Source organism: Amblyraja radiata, chromosome 12 (genome assembly GCF_010909765.2).
Source record: "Amblyraja radiata isolate CabotCenter1 chromosome 12, sAmbRad1.1.pri, whole genome shotgun sequence".
In the NCBI taxonomy this organism is placed as follows: domain Eukaryota; kingdom Metazoa; phylum Chordata; class Chondrichthyes; order Rajiformes; family Rajidae; genus Amblyraja; species Amblyraja radiata.
In genome coordinates this window covers 16,628,195-16,656,076 of record NC_045967.1, presented here as the reverse complement: position 1 = coordinate 16,656,076, position 27,882 = coordinate 16,628,195, and the positions used below count along the sequence as shown (strand labels likewise).

The 27,882-nt window shown below is 43.7% G+C and overlaps 1 long non-coding RNA gene across 1 annotated transcript; it reads right to left on the bottom strand.

Moving 5' to 3' along the window:
• Positions 1 to 1,410: 1,410 nt before the first annotated feature.
• On the bottom strand, positions 1,411 to 20,029 carry LOC116979375. Its single transcript, XR_004413689.1, has 3 exons — positions 19,899 to 20,029; positions 7,337 to 7,343; positions 1,411 to 1,421 (listed from the first exon to the last, which is right to left on the bottom strand). It is a non-coding gene; the product is annotated as an uncharacterized LOC116979375 (long non-coding RNA).
• Between the last annotated feature and the right edge of the window lie 7,853 nt (positions 20,030 to 27,882).

The window sequence follows — 27,882 nt, the reverse complement described above, 5'->3', positions numbered from 1 at the left end:
TTCCCTCTCACATTACAAAGATATGCAGGCTTGCAGGTTAATTGGCTTCCGTAAATTGTCCCTAGTGTGTAGGATAGAACAAGTGTGTGGGTGATCATCGGTTCACGTGGACTCGGTGGGCCAAAGGGCCAGTTTCTCCACTGTTGCCTCTAGTGTGTAGAATGCAAAACAGGGATAACGTAGAACTACTATATGCATGATTGATGTTCGGTGTGGTCTTGGTGGGCCAAAGGGCCTGGTTCCACTCTGTATCTCTAAAAAACTAAGAATTAAAAGGAGTGGGGGGGGGGGGGGGGGGTGGTGACAAAATGTTTTACTTCTCCCCATAAATACAGAAGGTTAATCTGATTCCATACAGCTCACATCTAAGGGCAAATTTTAAAAGTATCAAACAAGATTTAAGTTTCTCATTGTTATGATTGCATATGCAAGAAAAAACAGCTCCCAGTGTTTCTCTGATCATTATGGATAGATTGACATTTTCTTTGCTTTCTTACAACATGTTGTTGAGATATTTTCAAGGAACTATCAGCTTTCATTGAAGTAAAGAAGATCATGGCACAACACGATTGGCAGAAAGCTAAAAGTGGAACTCAGCCATTCAGAGTGATGTCGGAGGGAATCACTTCACACAATAAGTGGAGACAATCCACAGAAACTGAGCTAGAACGTATTGCAGCACAAAATACTTTAGACCTGAGAGATACATTGCGAAAACATGTCCAATCACTCTGTACATTAGCACTATCCTACACACTAGGGACAATTTACAATTTTGCCAAAGCCATTTAACCTACAAACCTGCACGTCTTTGGAGTTTGAGAGGAAACCGGAGCACCCGGGGAAAACCCACGTGGTCACAGGGAGAACGTGCAAACTCCACACAGGGTGACTCTTCAGACAGATTGTAATAGAGGGGGGAAAGCTGAAAAAGAGAGATAGGGATGGCAGGACAAAACCTGGCAAGTGATAGGTGGATAGACACAAAGTGCTGGAGTAACTCAGTGGGTCAGGCAGCATCTCGGGAGATAAAGGATTTTAGGTCGGGACCCTTCTTCAGATTTCCATGACATCACCCATCCTTTATATCCAGAGATGCTGCCTGACCTGTTGAGTTACTCCAGCACTTTGTGTCTATCTTTGGCATAAACCAGCATCTGCAGTTGCTTTCTATACAAGTGATAGGTGAATAAATGTGATGGTAGTGGGAGGTTAGTAATTGTCAGTTGGGTGGAGTAAGTGATAAAGGCTAGAGATGAAAAGATGACAAAAGGGCTTCAGAGGGAAGATGAGTGAAATGTAAAGCTGGAGGAAGAGATGTAGGTGGAAGGGAATAGGTGGAAGGGGGGGGGGTGGGGGGGCTGGGTGGACTGGGACAAAAAAAACTGTCAAAATGGTAGATATGGGTAATAAAAATGGAACTGCAGATGTTGGTTTATACCAAAGACAGGCACAAAATGCCAGAGTAACACAACAGGCCAGGCAGCATAGCTGGAGAAAATGGTTAAGTGATGTTTAGGGTCAGATTGAAAAAGGTAGATATGTTGAATGGGAAGAGGAGTTTAAAGAAAAGGTTTTAAAAGTTTTTCCTAGCCGAGAAATGCAGCGAGCCTTGGCAGACAGAGTGCATTTGCAGTGAAATGGTCGCCTAGTCGATGCTTGGTCTCGATGTAAAGCAGATTTGGATATTCAGTGACTTTAAAATGTGTATCATAAATGCAATTTTTCCTTTCCGTTTTCAAATGAATCATGAATCATGAATATGCTGATTAATACATGGAGTTGAGAATCAGGATAACTAGCAAATTGTTACTGATCGAGGAGAAATGTCCATATATTAGTCACAGAACAGCAGGTTAACAGAAGGAAGTCACAACCTTGGAGAAAGAAAACATTTGGTTAATGAAAGTGATCTGAATTTTCCAATGTTTGTTATAAGCTGTGTCTCACACTGGCTTGCTGGAAGTGAACATCACACATCATGCATTAGGTGTCATAAATTATTCCTAGGAATAAAATAAGATTAAATACGGCACAGAGCCAAAATGAAAATATACAAGGAGAGATCATCAAGGTTTGACCTGACAAGTATTTTTGCAAATGAGTACCTTTAATGGCTAAATAGAGATGACAGTGAATGGGCATGGTGGGATGATCCAAAGCTAGAGAACAAAGTAATGGGCATGTCCTACTTAGGCGTTTTATTAGGCGACTACAGGCGACTAGGCTGTCGCCACATGGTCGTCGATGGTCGCCGGAGTGTAGCCAGTATGATTGTGAGTAGTCTCCTCAGTTGCCTAAAGAGTCGTAGCGTCTTTCCGGTTGCTGGATTTTCAACATGTTGAAACATTTATGGCTACAGTGGCGACCGTGGGTTTGACACCAATGAGCGTAGCTTGACATAGGAGCTGTTGTAGGTTGTCACCAGGTTAATGTAGATTGTCGCCAGGTAAAGTAGGTTGTCGCCGGTGCTGACTTCGGTGAATTCCATTGTCATATTTGCCGGCAGTTGCCTAAAAATCGCCTAAGTGGGACAGCAGTGGAGCTGTAAGACTCTATGACTCTATGAGGGGGTGATATTGGTCAACATGGTGGACAGCAGTGGAGCTGCTGCCTCACAATGCCAGAGACTTGGGTTCAATTCTGACTCTGGGTCTCCCTGTGACCGTGTGGGTTTTCTCCAGGTACTCTTGTTTCTTCCCACACTCCAAAGACATACAGGTTTGTAGTTTAAATGGATTCTGCACATTGTAAATTGTCCCTAGTGTGTAGGATTGTGCTGGTGTGTGGGGCAATCGCTGGTCACCGCGGACTCATTGGGTCAAAGGACCTGTTTCCGTGCTTAGTCAAGTCTAAAAGCTTTATGGGAATTGAAGGAGTGCCTGCCAAACGTAAACCAAAGGAAACTGGGGATGTTCAGGTCAAATTGCAGGAATGCAAAGCTTTAATAGAATGGGCTCTACGGAGGTAGGGAGGGGAGGGGAAAACCAGGAAGGGTTGTTGGCAATCCTTGGGGAAACTTTATCGTGTTGTGAGTGTTCAGTAAGCAAAGGGCTGTGTGTTCAGAGGGGATGAGGTTGGAATGCCTGAAGGGAGTAGAGAATTCAAGATGGTTGTGGCCGCACCGGCAATTGGAAATAAGAAGGTGCAGAAAGGGTAGAAGGTGGGTCCAAGAGGAGGAGTGACGTTGTAAATAGGAGAAGGGATCATCGCTGGGAGGCTAGGCTTTTACTTTCTATTGGGATTGTTGCTATGTTGTTAATTTTTTGAAACCCCCACCCACCCTCACCTATGTCACCCTATTACATTCTAGGCTTTGTTCTGCCTCTCTCCTTTTCCAGCTTTCTTCTCAATGGTTCCATGGTACTTTATTGTCACCTGTAGTGAGGTACAGTTAAATTTATATTTGCATACAGTTCAGTAAAAGTATTAAAGATACTCACTGGGAGACCGTCTTGCCGTGCGTGGATCACTGAGAAAATGTCTCCTTACAATCAGTCTGTAGAAGGGTCTTGATCTGAAACGTCACCCATCCAAGTTCTCCAGGGATGCTGCCTGACCCGTTGATTTACTCCAGCGCTCTGTGTCTTTGTATCTTTGGGGTGGCACAATAGCGCAGAAATAGAGTTGCTGCCATACAGCGCCAGAGCCATGGGTTTGATCCTTACTATAGAGTATTGTCTCTACAGGGTTTATATATTCTCCCCATGGCTTTTCTTGCGGTGCTCTGATTTTCTCCCACACTCCAAAGACGTACAGATCTGTAGGCTAATTGGCTTCGTAAAATTGCAAATTGTCCATAGTGTGTGTAGGATAGTGTTAGTGTGTAGGGGATCGCTGGTCGGCGTGGACTTGGTGGGCTGAACAGCCTGTTTCGGAGTTGTATCTCTAAACTAAACTAGGTTAAACTAAACCAAGGATTGTTGGCAGCAGCCCATAATTTCTTGATAAACTACAGGCACTCTGTATAAAGTTGTACCAACTGTCATGGAAATTCTGCTTACATGCTTGACGATAACATCACAAATGATCATCCTGAGGAAGTTTGAGATTCTGGTCCACCTCTCCACATTATTCCAGTGAAGTCAATGAGAAGGTGAAAAGCCATTTTGTTAAGCCTCAAACTCCAGCATTCACAAAGGCAAACAGAGAAGCCATCAATCTGTGATGAAGTGTTCATTATGAGTATGAACTAAACATCCTGTGTGCTGAAATTAAATTGGCTAGTGTACATTTAAGAGAATTGGTTTCTGGTAAGATGAATGGGGAATGTCAACACAGTCGTGCACTTTCAGTGTAGTAAATTTACATATTAAAAACAAATGGTTGTACAGATCAAGGAAAGATCATTTAAGCCCCACTCCTGAATTTAATAACTAAATAAGCAGTTAAATAGCCAATATAAATCAACTAAATCTCTTGCCAAATTCCCGTCCAACGAGCTCCAGAAATTTTGGATGCTATCGGCCTTGACTGTGTCCTTGGACATTTTCACCAAATATCCATCGCTCTTTGTTTCAGATGAATCTATCTGATTAGTCCAGTCACCTTCCCTCGTGTTGCTTCCATCCTATTAGTCTTAGTCATTTAACTTCTGACCATCAAGAATTGGTTGGCAATGAGAGGACTTCAAACAGTCACTTCCCAATGTCACAAACGGTGATCCCTCTTCTCCCAATTGACCTGAAGTGCAGACTTATCTCTAACAAGCATAGGACCATGGATATTTAGATACACTCCCACAGAAGATACAAACGCTTGAAAAAATCCACCACCAGATCCATCAAGATTAGTAAAATCAAATTGTACACAAGTTAAACAGGTAGTGCAAAGAGAAGAATACCAGAATAAAGTTTATTATAACAGCTTAGAAATAGGCCCAAGGGCTAGTTGCTGAGTCAAATTGCTATTCCTCAGCTCACCATGGATTTACAAAGACATGCAGGTTTGTAGGTTTATTGACATCGGTAAAATTGTAAATTGTCACTAGTATGCAAGATAGTGTTAGTGTGCGGGGATTGCTGATTGGCAGACACTCAGTGGGCCGAGAGGCCAGTCTCTGCGCCATAGCTCCAAACTAAATGAAACTAGTCACCTTAAATCTGCAATAAAATTAGAAATTGTTGAAGACATGTATTGGTCCAGCAGCATCATTGGACTTTGAAACAGAGTGAATGGTTCAGAACTGAAGAATGGTCATCAACTTGAAATGTTGTCTGTTGGTGGTTCCTGACCTGCTGAGAGTCTCCAGCTGTTTTTCCATCATTCTAAGTGAGGGTGACACAGTAGTGCAGTTAATAGAACAGAACGTGCTGGAGTAACTCAGCAGGTCAGGCAGCGTCTGGGGAAGGAATGGACAGGGAACATTTCGGGTCGGGTCTCTTTTACGGACTGAATACTTCCTCTCACCTCCAGCAACTCAACTTTGAACCTGACCTTGAATGCTGCCCAAGTGGAGTTTGCACGTTGTTCCTGAAACTGCATGGATTTCCCCTTTGGGACCTTTGGTATCCTCCCACATTCAAAAATGATGAATTAAATGCAGCTGTAAATGGTCCCGAGGGTGTAGGTAAAGGGTGGTGGGATTTAAATGGGTGAACTCCATGGGAAAGAAGAACCATTACAATGCTGAATGACTCTATCCTGTGGCTTGTGACCCAACCACCTAAAGGAACAGTCTCTGTCTATCTTTTTCTCTGTTTAATTTAGACCTTACTTTAGAGATACACTGCGGGAAAAGGCCCCTCGGCCCACCGAGCCCGCAATGACCTGCGATCATCCCGTACACTAACACTAGGGATAATTTACAATTTTACCAAAACATACTAACCTACAAACCTGCACATATTTCGAGTGTCGGAGGAAACCGGAGCACCAAGAACACAAGCTCCATACAGACAACACCTGTAGTTAGGATTGAATCTGGGTCTCTGGCGCTGAAAGGCAGCAACTCTACTGCTATGCCACTATGCTGCCCCGACAAGGGTACATTTTCTACACAGAGGGTGGTGGGTGCCTGGAACGCACTGCCAGTGGAGATGGTGGACCAAAATACAATAGTAGCATTTAAGAGTCTTTTGAATCAGCACATGGAAATGCAGGAAATGCAGAGATATGGATTATGTGCAGGCAGATAAGAGTTGCTGTTGGCATCATGTTTGTCACTGACATTGTGGGCTGAAGGGCTGAAGGAGCCTGTTACTGTGTTGTACCCACTGCCGGGTGTGGGAATTGATGCAGATACGTTAGTGGCATTTTAGAGACCTTTGGACAGGTGCATGGATATGCAGGGAATGGAGAGATCTGGATCATGTCCAGACAGATAGGAATTGGTCTTGGCATCCTTTTCAGCACAGACATTGTGGTCTGTTCCTGTGCTGTACTGTTCTACGTTCTCTGTTCTGTCTGTGAACCTCGTTAGATTGCATCTCTCCCGTTAGACTTCCCTGCTGTTGCAAGAGACATCTGAGCTTCACCCTTACATCAAATGCCCTCCTTTTATGAACTGATCCCTCAGCCTCGACAGCATGCACGCATCCTTAAATCTTGTAGCAATCCTGTCATTGCTGTACATCAATTGATACCAGCATAGTGCGCCCAGCAACATTCATGAATAACCATCATCGCCTATTAAGCCGCAAAATAGCAATAGTTAATCATCTGTCAAGCGCTGTTGGTAAACTGAGAGGACGAACATTTGATGGCAAATGAAGATCCAGTTCGGAATGCAGAATCAGACCTCTCAGCATAGAAGCAGCAACATTCAAACGTACCCGCAAGTGAGACCTTTCCACCTGGTGCAGGCACCTCCAAGATCATATAAATTCAACAAATTCAGCCCGATGACATGGTTGGCACTGAGCCACAGTCTTCAGCAAGGTCACTGCAGATTTCTAATTGACATTGAACGTGATTTATTTGCACTACGGGCTAATATACATCAGCGGAGGGACAAGGTTTGGCTAATGGTTGAAACCGCTTAGATTTCAAACTATTTTACTCGTGGATGACAATAGAACATAGAATAGGAACAGGCCCTTCTGCACACTATGTCGGTGCTGAATATGATGTCAAGCTAAATAAATCTTACTTGCCTGTACATGATCCTTATCCCTCCATTCCCTGCCTACCCTCTTGCCTATCCAAAACCTCTATCCAATTCACCTCCATCGACTCAAGTTTGAACCTGACCTTGAATGCTGTCCATATGGAGTTTGCACGCTCTTCCTGTGACTTCAAGGATTTCCCCCTTGGGTCCTTTGGTCTCCTCTCACATCCAAAAATGATTAATTAAATGGTAGCTGTCACCGTGCCGACCAGCGATCACCCCCTGCACTAGCACTCTCCGACACACTAGGGACAATTTACAATTTTTACCAAAGCCAATTAACCCACTAACCTGTATGTCTTTGGAGTGTGGGAGGAAACCGGAGCACCCAGAGAAAACCCACGCAGTCACAGGGAAATGTTCAAACTCTATGCAGGCAGTACCTAGAGTCAGGATCGAACCTGGGCCTCTGGTGCTCTAAGTCTATCACTGCACCAATGTGCCGCCCTTCTGTAAGTCATTAATATAGAGAGTATGTTTCTGATATCCCATCAGCAATACCAGTGGCATCTCACTAGCCACAGCTTACCAGATTGAAAACAACCTGGACCAAATATGTTGCCTCTTCCTATTGCAAACCTAACCTGAAAGCATGCAGCAAATGAAAGAAGATTCAGAACAAAAATGTTTTGTTCTTAGACGTTTTGGTAAGTTTGCAAATTAACTTTGTATCTGCATCATGTTCTTGCACCACCCATGTCTGAGGGGCTGACATGAAGCCTTAATGGCAACTGACAATATTTCAATAAGCAGTATTAGACCAGATGACTATTTTCCCTGGGTAATCATTCTTTATGTTTAATTTGCAGCTGTTTAGTGATTTTAAAGACAAACTTACAAAATTAATTCATGTTGGAAGAATCTTCCTCAGCAGCAGAATTAATTCCATCTGCTATTTGATTCTTGTCTTCCACAATTATCCTGGTTATTGGTTAGTGGGTGTGAGCTGCCAGCAGCTCTTTCTCCAGGACCATTTGTTCAGTTTAGTTTAGAGATACAGTGTGGAAACAGGCCATTTGGCCCAGTGAGTCCGCACTACCACCCGCACACTTGTTCTATCCTACACACTAGGGACAATTTACAGAAGCCAATTAACCTACAAACTTGCATGTCTGAAATACTATATGGGAGGAAACTAGAGCACCTCGATACAACCCATGCGGTTACAGGGAGAATGTACAAACTCCGTAATAGAGCACCCGTAGTCAAGATTTTGTATGTTCTCCCCATGACCGCGTGGGTTTTCTCCAGGTGCCCTGGTTTCCTCCCACACTCCAAAGATGTACAGGTTTGCAGGTGAATTGTTTTCAGTACAAAAAAAATGTAAATTGTCCCTGGTCTGTAGGATAGCGATAGTGTATGGGAATCACTGGTCAGTGCTGTATCTCTAAATATATTGTCCACTTTTCAATTTCACCCTCTGTTCAATCGGGTTGCATTAACTTTATTTCTTGGAAAGAAAATATTTCTCAATGTAAGGAATAAAAGTTTTAACGGCAGGAATACAAAGAAAGTGAGGCTTCCCTTCTCCACAGCTTTAGTGGAACTAACACATTTTTTTAAAGTGGAATTTGTGTACGCATTGGAAAGGCAGTGTGAAGCTGGAGTTACCTCAGTATCTGTTCCGCAACCGTCACCAACACTTGCTGATTTGCAAATGTCTTGTGTTACATAATACATCGAAAAAGCATCCCGCTGTGGTTGAATCTTCCAGTTTGTGTTGGTGCCGCTGTTAATTTACTGTTCAAATATGTGTAGATAACAAATTGAGGAAACTATTTCAGCAGTGTAATATTTCCAAGGATACCCGGCGTGTATTCCTGTTCTTTCACTCTGAAATATCACTGGAAGCGACAGATAACAAAAATGAAGTTTATTTTGACCCATTTGATATTCAGAAAGCCTTTGACAAGATTTCAAGGTGGCAAATTAATGGCTTCCTTCAGAAATATTGGAAGGAGGAAATGTGGGTAACTCTGCAACAAAACATTTGCGCTCCCACAACATGGCCAGTGAGTTGCAATGTTAAGAGTCAGCTGTAGCTAAATGATAGAGCTGTGGTTCAGAGGTAGGTCATCGACCTGCGGCCATTTATATCCCATACTGATTCTTCTGCTTCCTCATTGTATAATTGCCACAATCCTTCATCTATCACCATCATGTTTTTTGCCTCAAAGCCCATCACTGACCCAGGGAGTGGGTGAAGCCTTAAATAAACAGTCATCAGGCCTGCAGCACAGTGACCCAGCAGGTAGAGCCACTGCCTCACAGCACCAGAGACCCGGGTTTGATACTGACCTCGGCTGTTGCCTGTGTGGAGTTTGCACTTTCTTCCTGTGACCACGTGGGATTCCTCCAGGTGCTCCGGTTTCCTCCCACTTCCCAAAGATGTGAGGATGTGAAGATGTGAGGATCTGCAGGTTTATCGGCCACTATAAATTGCCCCTAGTTTGTAGGGAGTGGATGAGAAATTGGGATAACATTGAACTCATGTGAACAGGTGATTTGATAGCCTGCATAGTTTTAGTAGGCCAAAGAGTCTGTTTCCATGCTGTACCTTTCAACCAATCAATCAATAGACCTTCAGTCCTCCATTTTCCAGGGATTCCTCCTGACCCGCTGAGTCACTCCAGCATTTTGTGTCTTTTTTTTGTAAACTAGCATCTGCAATTCCTTGTCTCTACAATCAATAGCCCTTGTCTGTATTTACCATAGAGAAGGACATAGAGACAGAGAGGCATCTAAACTTAGGGAAGAGAACAGTGATATTCTGAAGCACATCGACATTATTTCCAAGGACAGTCACCATGTATTCCTGACTCTCCACACTGAAATACCACTGGAAACGACGGAGAACAAAAACAAAGTTCATTTTGATCCATTTTATATTCAGAAAACTTTTGACAAAATTTCAAGACGGTAATTAATGGTTCCCTTCAGAAATATTGGAGGAAGGAACCGAGGGTGACAGCAGAGAGATAAAAAATGTATGCTGAGTAAAATATAATGCAACAAAACGAAGGAGGTGGAGTGGGCAGTCTTGCAGTCCATGAATAAATTCTCAGAATCTGTCCAACTGTGACCCAGGAGTTTAGACTTTAGACTTTAGAGATACAGCACGGAAACATGCCCCTCGTCCCTTGCCCATCATGGCCAATGATCCCCGTACACTAACACTATTTTACTTACAATTTTACTGAAGCCATTAACCTAAAAACCTGTATGTCTTTGGAATGTGGGAGAAAACCTGAACACCCGGAGAAAACCCACACGGTCATGGGGAGAACGTACAAACTCCATACGGACAGCACACGAAGTCGGGATCGAACCCAAGTCTCTGGCCCTTTAAAGCCACAACTCTACCGCTGCACCGCTGAGCCACCCTGTGCTGCTGAGTTGTAAGAAACAGAGAAGAAATTCCTCATTGTCCATTTCCCTCCACAGATAATACCTGACGCACTTAGTTCCTCTAGCACTGTTTTTGCTCAAGGTTCCAACATTTGCAGTTCCTTGTGTCTCCATCTCTGTCATCCCTGGGTCATTCCAGTCAATCTGCCCCTCACCCTCTCCAAGAACTCACTGAGGTACAGTGCCCAGAAATGCCAGAGGTCAGAGCATAAAACTGAAGATAACACTTCAGAATAGTATTGACCAAGTTTAGTTTGGTTTAGTTTATTATCATGTGTATCGAGGTACAACAAAAAGCTTTTGGTTGCATGCTAACCTGTCAGCAGAAACTCTATACATGATTACAATTGTGCATCCACAGTGTACAGATACATGCAAAAGAGATTAATGTTTAGTGCAGAATAAAGTCCAGTAATGTTTGATTAAAGATAGTCCGAGAGTCTTCTATGTGGTGGATGCTCTGTAGTTGGTGATAGGATAACAGCTGAACAATCTGGAGGGAACAGCTGGAGGGAGTGCAGAGATGGTTCACCAGACTGATTCCTGGGATGTCAGGACTTTCATATGAAGAAAGACTAGATAGACTCGGCTTGTACTCGCTAGAATTTAGAAGATTGAGGGGGGATCTTATAGAAACGTACAAAATTCTTAAGGCTAGATGCAGGAAGGTTGTTCCCGATGTCGGGAAAGTCCAGAACAAGGGGTCACAGTTTAAGGATAAGGGGGAAGTCTTTTAGGACCGAGATAAGAAAAATATTTTTCACACTGTGAATCTGTGGAATTCTCTGCCACAGAAGGTTGTTGAGGCCAGCTCATTGGCTATATTTAAGAGGGAGTTAGATGTAGCCCTTGTGGCTAAAGGGATCAGGAGGTATGGAGAGAAGGCAGGTACAGGATACCAAGTTGGATGATCAGCCATGATCATATTGAATGGCGGTGCAGGCTCGAAGGGCCGAATGGCCTACTCCTGCACCTATTTTCTATGTTTCTATGTTTCTAATCTGTCCCTGAATCTGGAGACGTGCATTTTCATACTTCTATATCTCTTGCCTGATGGGAGAGGGGAGACGAGGGCATCCATCTTTGTTTGAAATCATTGGCTTTTGGAAACAAAACATCTTGCTCATCCAACAGGGAGGAGGTAAAAATCCCACTGCACTATTTGACAAACACCAGCAAGCTGTCCCTGATTCTTGTTCATCCATAAACCAGCAACAGAATGAGATTAATCGATGTTCATCCTACAGCTGGTTTTGAGATCTGTTTCCACCTCTACAAAAAATGTAACCAACACACAGAAAAAACAGCTGTGAGATCACCCAAAATGTTTTAAAAGATTAATGTGCCCCAGTCATTTATGAACTAGGTCAGTGATTTATTATAAAGATATAATGTGCTTTCGATTAGATTGTAAATCAAATATAAGTGGTGAATGATTTAAGCAATTTTTTTGATTGAATTGAATGATACAGCATGGAAACAGCATACTGAGTCCACGCCGGCCATCGATCACCCATTCACGCTAGTTCTGTGTTATACCATTTCCCCATCCACTCCCTACACACTGGGGGCTATTTACAGAGGCCAATTAATTGACAAACCTGCACGTTTTTAGGATGTGAGTTAGAAACTGACCCAGACGAAACGCATGTCATCATGGGGAGGACGTGCACAATCTGCATAGACAGAACCCGAGGTCAGGATTGGATTTGGGTATCTGGCGCGGTGAGGCAGCTCCAGGGCTCTACCAGCTGCGCCACTGTGCTACCCTTTAAAACTCCAATCCCGCTCTGATCTTCACAGACTCCAGGACAATTCATAGTTGGTACTAACTACCATGCAAGCGTAAAACCTTCTCCACAGAACTTAGATGCGGGAAACCTGAAGTAAAAATGGAAAATCCTAGAAGCTCTCCGTAGGTCAGGCAGCATCTGTGGAGAGAGAAACAGGGTGTGCGGGCTGAACCAATCAAGAGCAATAGAGGAGGCCCTGCTGAACCTGGGCTTTTTTACGCGGATCAGGGCACATTTTCTTTGTGTAAATGGCGCTAAAATATGGCAACGTGATTTGTAAGCTAAGCGAAAGGAATTTCACTATGCAGTGCATACGTGACAATAAAGAACCATTGAACCATTAATATTTCAGGCCCAAGACCAGTACTTTCCTTTTAATTTTCTAAATTTGTGCAGTTTCTCGCAACATGGGTGTCATATTTCAATCAGAAGGATTAGAATGGCCAAAAAAGCTGCGAAATAATGAAGAACTGACAATGAACATGACAATGTTGGAGATATGTCAGATGTTGGTCCAACCCCCCAAAGATGTTTATATTCACAAACTGGGAGAATGTGCAAACTCCACACAGACAGTACCCAAGGTCAGGATTGAACCTGGGAATCAGGCCTCGTGAGGCAGTTATATATCAATCAATGAATGAATTAAAACCTTTCACTGAGAAGTTGTCAGAGTGGATGTCAAGGAGGGAATAACTCTTACATTGCTTTGTAAGCTTCTCTATCCTATTCTGATATCCTCCCAAGGGCACATACTGCCACAACATTGATGGAGTATCAATGGTTCAATGGTACTGTTTGTTACATACACGGAAGTAAAGGGAATTTCATTTTTACATATAATTCAGTACGTCTCACCATACTTAAGCACTTAAATACATCTTAGATATGCACAGAAACAAAATCCTGGAGTAACTCAGCGGGACAGGCAGCATCTCTGGAGAGAAGGAATGGTTGACGTTTTGGGTCGAGACCCTTCTTCAGACATGTTAGGGGAGTTGGCAGTACAGAGATAAAATGTAGTCAGAGAGAGCAAGACTGGTAGGAGAACTGGGAAGGGGGAGGAGATGGAGAGAGAGGGAAAGCAAGGGCAATTTGAAGTTAGAGAAGTCAATGTTCATACCGCTGAGGTGTAAGCTACCCAAGCGAAATATGAGGTGCTGTTCCTCCAATTTGTGCTGGGCCTCACTCTGTCAATGAAGGAGGCCCAGGACAGAAAGTCAGTGTGGGAATAGGAGGGCGAGTTAAATTGTTGAGCAACCGGGAGATAAGGTAGATTTAGGCGGACTGAGCGGAGGTACTCAGCGAAACCATCGCCGAGTGGAAGGTGAGGATAAAAGGAACTCTGTCCTTGCGATGAATGGGGGGAGGGGGAGCAAGAGCAGAGCTGTGGGATATTGAGGAGACCCTACTGAAAGCCTCATCTATAACGGAAGAGGGGAACCCCCATTCACTAACGAATGAAGACATCTCCGATGACCTGGTATAGAACACCTCATCCTGCACACAGATGCGGCATAGACGGAGGAATAGATATGCATCTCAGATATAGTACAAGTGTACAGCAGTTGAACAGTAAACATAGTCTATACAGAGTGTATACAGAAACTATAGGAAAGAACTGCAGATGCAGATTTACACCAAAGACAGATACAAGACACTGGAGTCAACGGCAATGTTCCCTCTAAGCTGTGCGCGCGCACACAGACATTTTGCAACCAGCGCACAAAGAACATTTATGAGGGGAAGGGGGAGGGAGAGGGAGATGGGGAGAGGGTGAGGGAGAGGGAGAGGGGGAGAGGGAGAGGGAGGGGATGGGGGAGGGGATGGGATGGGGAGAGGGATGGGATGGAGAGAGGGACGGGATGGGGAGAGGGACGGGATGGGGAGAGGGACGGGATGGGGAGGGGGCTGGGGGGGGAGAGAGGGGGAGAGAGGGGGAGGGGGAGGGGGAGGGGGAGGGGGAGGGGAGGGAGAGGGAGAGAGAGAGGGCGAGAGGGAGAGGGAGGGGAGAGGGAGGGAGGGAGAGAGGGAGAGAGGGAGAGAGAGAGGGCGAGAGGGAGAGGGAGGGGAGAGGGAGGGAGGGAGAGAGGGAGAGAGGGAGAGAGAGAGTGAGAGGGAGAGGGAGAGAGAGAGTGCGAGCGAGAGTGCGAGCGAGGGAGAGGGAGAGGGAGAGGGAGAGGGAGAGGGAGAGAGGGAGAGAGGTGGAGGAGAGAGGGGGGAAGGAGAGAAGGGAGGGGAGGGACGTTATAGTGTTAAATTAAAGAACTGTTTCATATGAAAAATGAAAGCATTCAAGTGTCTGTATGTCATAGACACGACAATGTTACCTAACATGTAGTAATCAATAATTATACAGTATTATGTAGTATACAATTTATTTGTAAAAATCTCATAATCATATTGACTTTTTGCACAGTTTACGACGATCTATTTCAAATTCTGTAGCTGGCTTATTGAGTTTTTATTGAAAGAAATTTGGATTCACCGTGTCAAATTCAAAAGATACAACGGGTGTGAATTAACAAACATCACATACAAAGTAGCTTTATTATTAGCCATGAGAGAGAGGCTATGGCAATAATATCGTGAAACAATTTCAGGTTTATATATTTGCACAAGTAGTCAGTGCGTGCACACATTTGTAACAGCATAAAAAATGTACAATACAAGATTTTTGCGCACACAGACTACTTATACTTCAACCCAAAACACCACCCAACCATTTGCAGTGCTTTTACTTCAACCCAAACACCCACCAACCATTTGCAGTGCTTTTACTTCAAACCAACCACATTTTCATTTTCAAACCACATTAAGGGCGCTCAAGGTCAGTAAAACCACATTCACAGTTTAGTAGACATGTGTTTAGTGTTATTCACAGCCCAGACTGAGAGACATGACTCTCTCACTTCCCCCATCTTGCACAGACTGACTAAGGCACAACACTTCCAGGTTTTATAGTCCCTACCCCCCTCCCACCAGCAGGGGCAGCAGAGAGAATGTAAACGTTTTAATCATTAATAACTCTTTTATCTTTCATCGATGGGAATAATCCTCTAGTCCTGCGCAGTGGAGGGGGACTCTGAGTAAGCTGACCAAAAATCACAGCCGTAAATGGCAATGTTTTTTCTAAAATCATGAAACTGGAAAACAGGAAGTGGTCAAGATCTTACTTTTAGTAATATAGATGAGATAAAATAACAGACGTGATCTCTATGAACAATGGGCCAAGTGGCTTTCACCTGCTTTATAGGCTTTATAGACTTCATAGACTCATGCAGCATGAAAACAGGCCCTTCCGCCCACCCAGTCCATGTTGCCTAACGATCACCTGCTCGCACTGATTTGATGTTATTCCACTTTCTCATCCACTCCCTACACACTGTTGGCAATTTACAGAGGCCAATTAACCTAAAAGCCCGCATGACTTTGGAATGTGGGAGGAAACTGGAGCACCCAGACGAAACCCACGTGGTCACGGGGAGGAATGTGCAGACTCCGCACATACAGCACCTGAGGTCAGGATCGAACCTGAGTCTCCGGCGCTGTGAGGCAGTGGCTTTACCAGCTGCGCAACTGGGCCACCACCATTTTTTAATGTTTTCTTGTATTTTTCTGACGACGTGGTCATCATTGGGAATGGAAAAACTTATTTTGCATCTACAGAAGCTTTCGATGTTGCTAGTGCTTCTTTCTAAATCTCCTCATCCACTTTGAAGTAGAGAGAAGTCTCTCCAAACATTACCTCGCATAATTACCGAGCTAGAGCAATGAGTGTCACTTCGTGGAAAAGGGCATGTAAATCAAGCCAGTAAGTATACCTCCTGTCAAGTCACACACACACTCCTTAGTGCCAGATATTATCATTAGAAGATGCATTCAACCCCAAATTCCAGCAGTGATAAAGAAAATTCTACAGCAAGGATTTGCAGCTGAATATGTGCAGGGAGGTACTGCGGATGGCGGTTTACACCAGAAGATAGATACAAAATGCTGGAGTAACTCAGCGGGACAAGCAGCATCTCTGGAGAAAAGGAACAGGTGACGTTTGGGGTTGGGACCCTTCTTCAGACTGAGAGTCAGGGGAGAGGGAAATTGGAGGTATGATAAGGAACATAGAACAAAAGAATGAGACGTATGAAAATAACAAACCAAGCTGCGGTGTACTGAGGAGATATGTATGAGGGTCTCATCTATGATAGAAGATATGTTCACTAAAGAATGAGGACTTCTCTGAGGTCCTGGTACGGAACACCTCATTTTGGGAGCAGATGCGGCAGAGACAGAGGAAATTGCAACTGAATATGTTGTTGTTCTTCTCTCTGCATTGGCTGCCATTTTTCCTATTTTCATCTGGTTTCTGGTTGTCTTCTGTATAATGAAATTGACAGGAAAATGAAATCTTTCTCTCTCATAAGGACATTTAGTGTCACTCAATGGCATCTGCATTCAGTTCTCTCATCATTTCATGAGTGAACCGCTGTCTATAATTTTAAGCATTCTGGTCCACGCAATAACGCTTGTGTAGGTGTAGAAAGGAATGCACTACACCTTCACAAGGGTCTTGGCAGTGCCATATATCATTTTGAGATTAATTCATTAGCAGATCAAACTCATCTTCTTTTTTGTCAGGTTCTATTGGAGAGCCAAATGTCGGAGGAAGCAAGGCCATATTCACTTCTCGAGGTCATACCTTCTTTATGTGCTATTGAGTGGCACATCTATGGACCATTATGATGATAACTTAGTCGGCTACATCAAAGAGTTATATTTATCACCAGCCTTTGTTTCCACAGAGGAATATCTGACACAAGAGAATATTTTTCAATCAATCTCGTTTTCTCAGGACATTTAACTTCACATTTAAAGCTGGGAGGCACAGTGGCGCAACTGGGAGAGCTTCTGCCTGACAGTGTCAGAGAGGCCGAGTTTGATGCTAAGTTTGGTGCTGTCAGTGTACAGTTTGCACATTGGCCCTAAAAACACGTGTGTATCTTCCGGGTGCTCTAGTTTCTTCCCACGCTCTAAACATGTTCTCTCTCCTTCTCTCTCATTATCTTTCCCTCTCTCTCTCATTATCTTTCCCTCTCTCTCCCTCTCTCTCTCATTATCTTTCCCTCTCTCTCCCTCTCTCTCTCATTATCTTTCCCTCTCTCCCTCTCTCTCTCATTATCTTTCCCTCTCTCTCCCTCTCTCTCTCATTATCTTTCCCCCTCTCTCTCTCTCTCTCTCTCTCATTATCTTTCCCTCTCTCTCTCTCTCTCTCTCTCATTATCTTTCCCTCTCTCTCATTATCTTTCCCCCTCTCTCTCTCTCTCTCTCTCTTGTATATAATCCTTTGTCTCCCGTGGCCCACTGTATGTTGTCCTTAGTGTATGTGCACCATAAAACGACCTCTTCCATACAGCTGCTGGCTCTATTACATATGCACAGGCATAGTTCACCACTCTTACTGCAGTTATTCCTGCTGCTCCCATAATCAGTAAAGAGATAAATGATGGGATTATCTGTTTTAGCAATCCTTGTGGAGGATTAACTATTGGGCCAAACATCAGGGATAATCTCCTTGTTCTTCTTCAAAGCACTGCCTAGGGACCTGTTGCTTTTGCTTAAGAAAGCAGTTAGCGTCATGATAGTGTGGCTGCATTGAAAGTTGGCACCTCAGTGTAAGTCTCCTAAACAACTTCAGTTCAGAGAATTTTCACAAATTTATACCTCAGTGGTGATGGTGTCATGCACTGAGGAATGATTGACTAGAGTCATGGAGGCATACGACACTGAAACTCTTTAGCCCAATTTGCCCATGCCAACCGTGATGCCTTTTTATGCTACAATAGACAATTGGCTAAATTTCATATGCTACCAATTAGAAATATCAATGCAGCCTCCTAACAGACTTGTGCTACCCTGGTCATTCCTTCTTTTTTCTGCAAAATTTGGCAGGAAGTACAGAAGCTTGAAATCGAACATCACCAGATTCAGAACCAGCTTTTCCCCCTCTGTTTTCAGGCTACTGGTCCTTCCATAAACTAGGGTACTGTCCGATTCACCTCTACCCCATTATGGACATTGGACTTTTTCAATGGAACTGATGCTCTGCAATTCTGAGAACTATATTCTGCACTCTTTATCTTGCCCTTTGTTCTAGCTAATGTACTTGAGATTGGCTTGATTGTATTTTTATGTAGTATTACCTTATCTATTTGGATAGCAAATCTTTTCACAGTACCTTGGTACACGTGGCAATAACAGACCTAAACCTGCCTAATTTACCTGTTTATTTTAGGGAACAGGCCCTTCAGTACACCACATACATGCCAACCAACAATCACCTGTTCACACTAGTTTGAATGTTACTATTGTACTTGAGCTGGCCTTGATTTTATTTATGTGTGGTATATCTGAGCTATTTGGATAGTATGCAAAACAAAGCTTTTCACTGTACCTCAGCACACGTGACAATAATAAACCTAAACAGAGGAGTCAAATGAAAGAAAAAAATAAAGAGAAGCCAAGCAAAGTTGCAGATGGTGAATTTCTTATGTTAGAGGAACTAAGTGCTAGAGGAACTCAGTGAGTCAAGTCCCTGTCTCACTTAGGCAATTTTTCGGCAACTACAGGCGACTAGGTTGTCGCCCCACAGTCGCGGGGTGATGCCTGTATGGTCGTGAGTAGTCTCCTCAAGTCGCCTAAAGAGTCTTAACGTTTTTCTGGCCGCCGCTAGATTTGAAATGTTCAAAACGTTTCGGCGATTGTGGATTTGATGTAGCTTGTCTCCTCCTGTGGTAGGTGCTGTCGTAGGTTGTTGCCAGGATGACGTAGGTTGTCGCCAGGTGACGTTGGTTGTCGCCGGGTGCTGACTTTGGTGAATTCCATTGGCGACTACCTACGTCAACCGGCGACAGGTATCGGTGACTGAATTGTATTCAGTTGTATTCAGTTGTCGCTGACAGGGTCGTTGCTTGTCGTAGTTTGTCGTGGGTGGACGTAGGTTGACTTTGGTTGTCGTAGTTTGTTGCCTGTGTGGTCGTAGGTTGTCATAGGTGTGGTCATAGGTGGACGCCCTATTGGGTTGCCAGTTGTTGGTAGCTTGCCGTAGCTTGATGTCGATTAGGTGGTAGGTTGTTGTAGCTTGTTGTAGACTATGATCTTTGCCGGCAGTCGCCAAAAAAATTTGCCTAAGTGGGACCGGCCCTTCAGGCAGCATCTGGGGAGAAAATGGACAAACCATGTTTCTGTCTGGGTTTTTCAGCCAGAAAGGGTTGTTCTTCAGACTCCACAATGAACTGCAGATGGTGAAATCTTGAAAAAAATACATAGTGCTGGAGGCAAGTTCACTGTCCATTCCCTCCACTGATGCTGCCTGAAATATTGAGTTCCTTCAACACTATGTTTTGTGAAAGATAAAATAACTTGCATTCGATGCAGGAGGAAATAAGTTCTGAGGGATTCTTCCCTACTCCCTGACATTGATTGAATGTCAGCTGGTACACCAGTCACCAATGTATCACAACACCATATCAAGCAAACACTGTATGTAGGAAGGAACTGCAGATGCTGGTTTATACTGAAGATAAATATCTGACATATTTGGAAAACAGTGACAGGATCGATCAAAGTCAGCATGGATTTATGAAAGGGAACTCGTACTTGACTAATCTTTTGGAATTTTTTGAGGATGTAACAAGTAGGATGGATAAGGGAGAGCCAGTGGATGTGATGTCTCTGAACTTTCAAAAAGCCTTTCACAAGGCCCCACACAAGGGAAATTAGAGCACATGGTATTGGGGGTAGAGTACTGACATGGATAGAGAACTGGGTGGCAGACAGGAAGCAAAGAGTAGGAATTAACGAGGCCTTTTCAGAATGGCAGGGAGTGACTAGTGAGGTGCCGCAAGGCTCACTGCTGGGACCCCAGTTATTTACAATATATATTAACAATTTAGATGAAGGAACTAAATGTAACATCTCCAAGTTTGAGGATGACACAAAGCTGGATGGCAGTGTGAGCTGCGGGGAGGATGCTATGATGCAAGGCAGATTATTATCTGAATGATGTCAGATTAGGAAAAGTGGAGGTGCAACGAGACCAGTGTGTGCTTGTACATCAGTCACAGAAAGTAAGCATGCAGGTACAGCAGGCAGTGAACAAAGCAAATGGCATATTGGCCTTCATAGCGAGAGGATTTGAGTATAGGACCAATGAGGTCTTACTGCATTTGTACAGGCCCTGGTGAGACCATAAGTGGAGTATTGTGTGCAGTTTTGGTCTCCTAATTTGAGGAAGGACATTCTAGCTATTGAGGAAGTGCAGCATAGGTTCACGAGGTTCCCAGGATGGCGGGACTGACATATGATAAAAGAATGGATCGACTGGGCTTATATTAACTGGAATTTAGAAGGATGAGGGGCAATCTTATAGAAACATATTAAATTCTTAAGGGACTGGACAGGCTTGATGCAGGAAAAAATTTGCCGTTGTTACAGAACCAGGGGTCACAGTTTAAGAATAAGGGGCAGGCCATTTAGGACTGAGATGGAGAAAAACGTTTTCACCCAGAGAATTGTGAATCTGTAGAATTCCCTGCCATCGAAGGCAATGAAGCCCAATTCACTGGATATATTCAAGAGAAAGTTAGATATAGCTCTTGGGGTTATCAGAATCAAGGGATATGGGGAGAAAGCAGGAACGGGGTACAGATTTTGGATGATCAGTCATGATCATATTGAATGGCGGTACTGGCTCGAAGGGCCGAATGGCCGACTCCTGCAGCTATTTCCTGTGTCTATGTTTCAATAGACACAAAATTATGGTGTAACTCAACAGGTCAGACAGCATCTCTGGAGACAAAGAATAGGTGATGTTTTGGGTTAGAACTCTTCTTCAGACTGAAAGTAGATATGGAGTGGGGAGGGAAACTAAATGTAAGCAAATATCTCTGATTGGTTGAAATGTGCAGGACATCTCTGACCAAATCAATAGATTTGTGTTTAATGAACAATGGTGAATAAATTGTATTATTTAGACTCAGTCATCAAAGTGACTGAAATTAATAAGAAAAGTTATTGAAGACGTAGATGTAACAATATGTTTATACATTAAACGTACGGCAATGGATCGATGTGAAACTGAAGAAACCATAACAAAATTATATAATTTCAGAAATGTGTATTGATAAGGTCTGATTAACATTTAACTTCTGGTTCAGGGATGTGGATATTTTTGGCAATGGTATGCTTTGAGATTTGTTCAATATGGTGAGCATCTTTCCCGAGCTTCTCAGTCCACGTGGTTAAGGTTTCATGGAGTCATACAGCACGGAAACAGGCCCTTTGACCTCTACTCTTCCGTGCCGATGAAGGTTCCTGCCTGAACTATTTCTATTTGCCTGTGTTTGCTGTGTATTCCTCTAAACCCTTCTTTTCACTGTTGTTATAGTACTTCCATCAGGTTTCCACTCAACCCTCCAATGTTCCAGAGAAAAAAAATCCAAGTCTGTCCAACCACTCTTTATAGCCAATACCTTCTAATCTAGGTAGCTTTCTGGTAAACCTTCCAAACCTTTTACATCTTTCCTGTAATGGCCATTCAGAACTCTACACAACACTCCAAATGCAACCTAACCAAAGTCCTATAGAGAACAGAAATGAACTGAGTTATGGAGGGAGAGTGTACCTGCCTCAACAACTTCCTCTATGTATGCACCACTCTCTGTGTGAAATTCTTGCTCCAAGATCCCCTTCAAATCTTTCCCCTCTCACCTTAAGCCTACGCCCCCTGGTTTGGATTTGCATAATCTGTAAAAATTGCTGTTACTTTTCCCTGTGTCTATGTCCTTCCTGATTTTCTGCACTTCCGTATGCCTCTCCTCAGCCTCCTTTCACGTGGAAATCCTTCCCAGTCTATTCCGTCTTTTAGTATAACTCAAGACATGGAAGGCCTAGGCAGAGTGGACGTGGAGGGGATGTTTCCAGTAATGAGAGAGTCTAGAACCAAAGGACACAGCCTCAGAATTAAGGGATGTACTTTTAGAATGGATATGAGGAGCAATTTCTTTAGCCAGAGGCTGGTGAATTTGGGGAATTCATTGCCGCAGATGGATTTGGAGGCCAAGTCATTGGGTATTTTGAAAGCGGAGATCGATAGATTCTTGATTAGTAAGGGCATCACAGATTATGGGAGGAAGATCGGAGAATGGGGTTGAGAGGGGAAAATAGATCAGCCTTGATTACATGGTAGAGCAGACTTGATGGGCTGAATGGTCTAATTCTGCTCCTATGTTTTTTGGTCTTAAGTCCACCAATCCCAACAACTTGAGAATCTTTTCTGTACCCTATCTCAGCTTAATCACATGTTTCCTAAAGCAAGGCTCTCACACTTAAATATGTTCTCACCCAATCTATCACAGAGTTACAAGTTGTTGTTACGGACTAGCTTTTCCTTTTAAAACCAAGATGATCATATGATGATATTTGTTCCAGTAGATCACTTAGAATTAGGAGGATCATTTGTCATTGGTCTCATTTTTTCTAATGAGATGAGTAAACTCGGCATTTGACAGATGGTGACAATAGCACTGCAAGAATTATTCATTAAAGAGAGCTGAGAGTATGGTTATTTAATGTAATGCAACCTTACACGTTCTTTACATTCAATTGAGTTATGCACAATATACTCAACTTGTCAGTGGACATTAGTATCAGCTATAATTAGACCAGAACAGAGTCATGGAGTCAGAGTCACACAGTACAGACACAGGGCCTTCGACCCAACTCGGTCATGCTTACCTGAGGTCACTATCTATTTCTCTCCACAGATGCTGTTTGAACCCTTTGAGTTCCTCCAGGCTTTTTTTGTTTCACATTATTCACAAGCCTGACACCAAGCTCTCCCAACACCCACTGCTTTTGCCACGAAGAGTTAACAAATACAGAGGCACAGTGACGCAGTGGTAGAGTTACTGCCTCACAGCTCCAGAGACCCGGGTTCGATCCTGACTACGGGTGCTGTCTGTATAGAGTTTGTAGGTTCTCCCAGTGATCTGCATGCATTTTCTCCGGGTGCTCCAACACTTCAATGTACGGAGGAGTCCGGAGGAGTTTTACGAAAATAATCCAGGGGATGATTGGGTTAACGTATGATGAGCGTTTGACAGCACTGGGCCTGTATTCGCTGGAGTTTAGATGGATGAGTGGGGAACTCATTGAAACAGTGAAAGACCTGGATAGAGCAGATGAGCCTCAGAATCCAAGGACGTACCTTTCTTCAGCCAGAGGGTGGTGAATCTGTGGAATTCTTTCCCACAGATGGCTGTGGAGGGATGTCATTGAACATTTTTAAAGTGGAGATTGATAGAGCCTTGATTAGTAATAGTGTCAAAGGTTATGGGGAGAAGGCAGGAGAATGTGGTTGAGAGGGAAAAATAGATCAGCAGTGATCGAATGGTGGAGTAGACTCGATGGGCTGAATCAATTACTATTGATCATCCCCCTCTTTCATCAATCTCATAGTCATAGAAACAGGCCCTTAAGCCTAACTTGCTGATCAATATGCCCCATCAACATGACTTCACTTCAAAGGAGGAGATGGAAAATAATTAATGTACCCACAGAAGGGATTGGAAGAACCCTATGATGGAATGGTGAATACCAGAAAATCAATAGTTTAGTTTAGTTTAGTTTAGTGTAGTGATACAGCACGGAAACAGGCCTTTCGGTCCACCGAGTCAGCGCCGACCAGCAATCCCTGCACACCAACATTATCCTACACAAACTAAGGACAATTTATAATTTTTTACCAAAGCCAATTAACCTACAAACCTGTACGTCTTTGGACAGCTAGCAAATAAATTAGTTTTGTTTATGTAAAAAGTGTTGCAATTTTGAAGATGACAAATCTATAATTTCAATCTAATTATGTGATTCTTCGTCCATACATGCATTGATTCAAAATGAGCCGATATGAGTCAAAGCCAATTACCTCATCTAAGGTCATTTGCCATTTAATCATGAGATCATCTTGACAGAGGCTTTACATGGTAATTAACCTGATGAAAATAGGTTAATAGTCTGTATCCTTTGTAACTTCTTCCCCCTCGCTCAAGAATATACGTAATATCAGACCAGGAACCAGAAGGAGGTGCGGGTCTGCGACACCAGCGGATGTGGGTAGGGCACGGGGGGGGGGGGGGGGGGGGGGGGGGGACGACTAGTTAATTGAAACTTACCAAATAGTGAAAGGCTTGGATAGAATGGATGTGGAGAGGATGTTTCTACTAGTTTATGTTAGTTCAGAGATATGGCTTGGAAACAGGCCCTTTGGCCCACCGAGTCCGCACCGACCAGCGATCCCCACACATTAATACTATCTTACACACACTAGGGGCAATTTACACTTATATCATGCCAATTAACCTACAAATCTGTACATCTTTGGAGTGTGGGAGGAAACCCCAAATCTTGGATAAAACCCACGTGGTCACAGGGAGAATGTACAAACTCCGTACAGCTAGCACCCGTAGCCAGGATCGAACTTGAGTGTCCAGTTTTGCAAGTGCTGTAAGTGCTGTCAAGCAGCAACTCTACCACTGTGCCACCGTGGGAGAGTTGAGGATCAGAGGCCAGAGCCTCAGAATTAAAGGACAAAGGAAAGAGATGACGTGGAAATGTATTTTGTCAGAGGGTGGAGAATCTGTGGAATTCATTGCCACAGACGGCGGTAGAGCCTAAGTTATTGGGTATTTTTAAGGTGGAGATCGACAGATTCTTGATTAGTACGGGTGTCAGGGGTTGTGGGGAGAAGGCAGGAGAATGGGGTTGAAAGGGACAGATAGATCAGCCATGATTCAATGGCGTAGACTTGATGGGCCAAATGGCCTAATTCTGCACCTATCACTTACTTATGAACACCGACATATGGCCACTAGGAGAACCGGGGGTCGAACCATCCACACCCTTGAGGTCGGCTGCGGGAGGCAACCCTGCGATATGGAGGCTGAAGACCCGAAGAATGGTCAGCTGGATACCAAATGAGGTGACGGCTACAATGGGCCTCTATGGTCCGCTGCAGTTTGGACTGTGTAAAATGGAAGCAAAATCTGGCAACTATTGCATATGGACTCGGTGAGCTATATCTATGCATGGGGTACTTTATCGTGAATTGCCTTGGCAATAATCTGCAAAAAAAATTATTCACTGTACCTTTGATACACATGACAATAAAGGGATTATTGAACCATAGAACCATTGAATAGAGTCATAGAGTCTTACAGCGTGGAATCAGAGCCTTTGGCACAACTTGCCCACACCGGCCCACATATCCCGTCTACACTAGTTTCACTTAAATATATTTGGCCCATATCACTCTAAACCTGTCCTGTACCAGTCTAAATGTTTCTTAAACATTGCAATAGTACCTGCCTCAACAATCTCCTTTGGCAGCTCGTTCCATACACCCACCACCCTTAGCGTGAAAAAGTTAGCCCTCTGATTTTTATTAAATCTTTCCCCCCTCACCTATGTCCTCTGGTCTGAATTTCTCTAATCTGGGCAAGAGACTCTATGCGTCTACCCGATCTATTTCTCTCATGATTTTATATACATTTATCAGGTTAATTCAATGTTCCCACAAGTCCCATTTAACGAATATAGAAACAGAAAATGCTGGAAAAAACTCAGCAGGTCAAGCAGCATCTATGGAGATCGAGACTGCAAATGTTGTAAATAGGCACCCTTTGTTAGAACTGAGAAGGAAAGAAACAAAAGTTAGTTCCAGAGCACTAATCTCATAACAACATTTAAAAGACATCTGGATAGAAAAGGTTTAAGCGGTTATGGGCGAAAGAGGTAAATGGGACCAACTTAGATGGGACATCTTGGTCGGAATGGACAAATCATAGAGTGATAGAGAGATACATCATCCAAACAGGCCCTTTGGCCCATTGAATCCACACTGATGATCAAACACCCATCCTACACTAATCTAATCCAACTTTATTCTCTCCATAGTGTTATCAATTCCCCCAGATTCTACCACTCACCTACACACAAGCAGCAATTTGCAATGGACAATTAATCTACAGACCCGCACGTCTTTAGAATGTGGGAGGAAACTGGAGGAAACGCATGCTGTCACAGGAAGAACATGCAAACTCCACACAGACAGTACCCAAAGCCAAGATTGAACCTGGATCTCTAGCGTTGTGAGGCAGTAGCTCTACCAGCTGCACCACTGTGTCGCTCACTAGTTGGATGAGTCTGTTAGATGCATTGGGCCGAAGAGCCTGTTTCCATGCTGTATGACTCAGTGACTCTGACTATGGATAGGTATATGGATATTAAAGGTTTGGAGAGAAATGGGCCAAACATGGGTGGGTGGGTCTAGTGTAGATGGGGTATGTTGGTCAGCATGGGCAGGTTGGGCCAAAGGGACTGTTTCCATGCTGTATGACTCTACGACTGTGGGCAGGTAGATCGATAAGAAAGGTTCGGAGGGATATGGGCCAGGTGGTACCAGTGTAGATAAGGCTTGTTGGTTGGCAGGGAGAAGGCGGGCTGAAGGGCCTGTTTCCATGCTGTATGACTCTGACTATGGACAGGTATATCATTAGGGAAGGTTTAGAGGAATATGGGCCTAAACATGGGCAGTTGGGATGAATGTAGATGGGGCACGTTGGTCTGCATGGGCAAGTTACGCCAAAGGGCCTGTTTCCTGCGGTGTGACTTTGTGACAACATTCACCAAGCCCTGTTTCTCTGCTGTGTTTCCTGAGCCTGTCAAAATGGTGTATGCTTCTGGGAAAAGCATCAAAACTTGAGCTAATTGAGTCATTGCGAGTTACAGTCAGAAGGGAGATATCTGCACCTGCTCCACTCTCTGCTGAACACTATAGGCATTGCTTTTCTCCACAGTATTGAACCCCGTGTCACTCAATAAATGATCGTCATCATTACTTCCAGCTTCATATGTTCTCTGTCTTTGACTCACGCCATCATTGTGTACAGCTGACAGCTGCTCTTACTGAAGATGTGATTATATATAAATGTATTTATAAATTGGGACAAACAATATTTCACTGGTGCCGTTTATGTCAAAAATTAACACAATGGGTCAGATTTCAGTGGGTGGACATTTTGTGACATGATTTAGATTTTAAAATGTGTTTATTTGCAATATTATGGAAAGTATTAACTGGTAAAAGGCACAGTAACTTTGGTGGAGATTATGGTCCATTCAAGCCTCACCTCTCCCTCCATCAATCTCATAGTTGTCGAGTTATGCAGCACAGAAACAGGCCCTTCAGCCCAACATTTGATGCAAAGATAGGTACAAAATGCTGGAGTAACTCAGCCGGGTCAGCTGGCATTCCTGGAGAACATGGATAGGTGATGTTTCGGGTTGAGATCCTTCTTCAGACCCTGCTGCTCTGTTCTATTTTCTCAGCATAGAAATAGGCCCCTCCACCCACAATATCCATGATGAACATGTTACCAAGTTAAAGTAATCTCCTCTGCCTACACATGATCACATCCCTTCAGTCCCCTGCACATCCATGTACCAATCTGAAAGCTT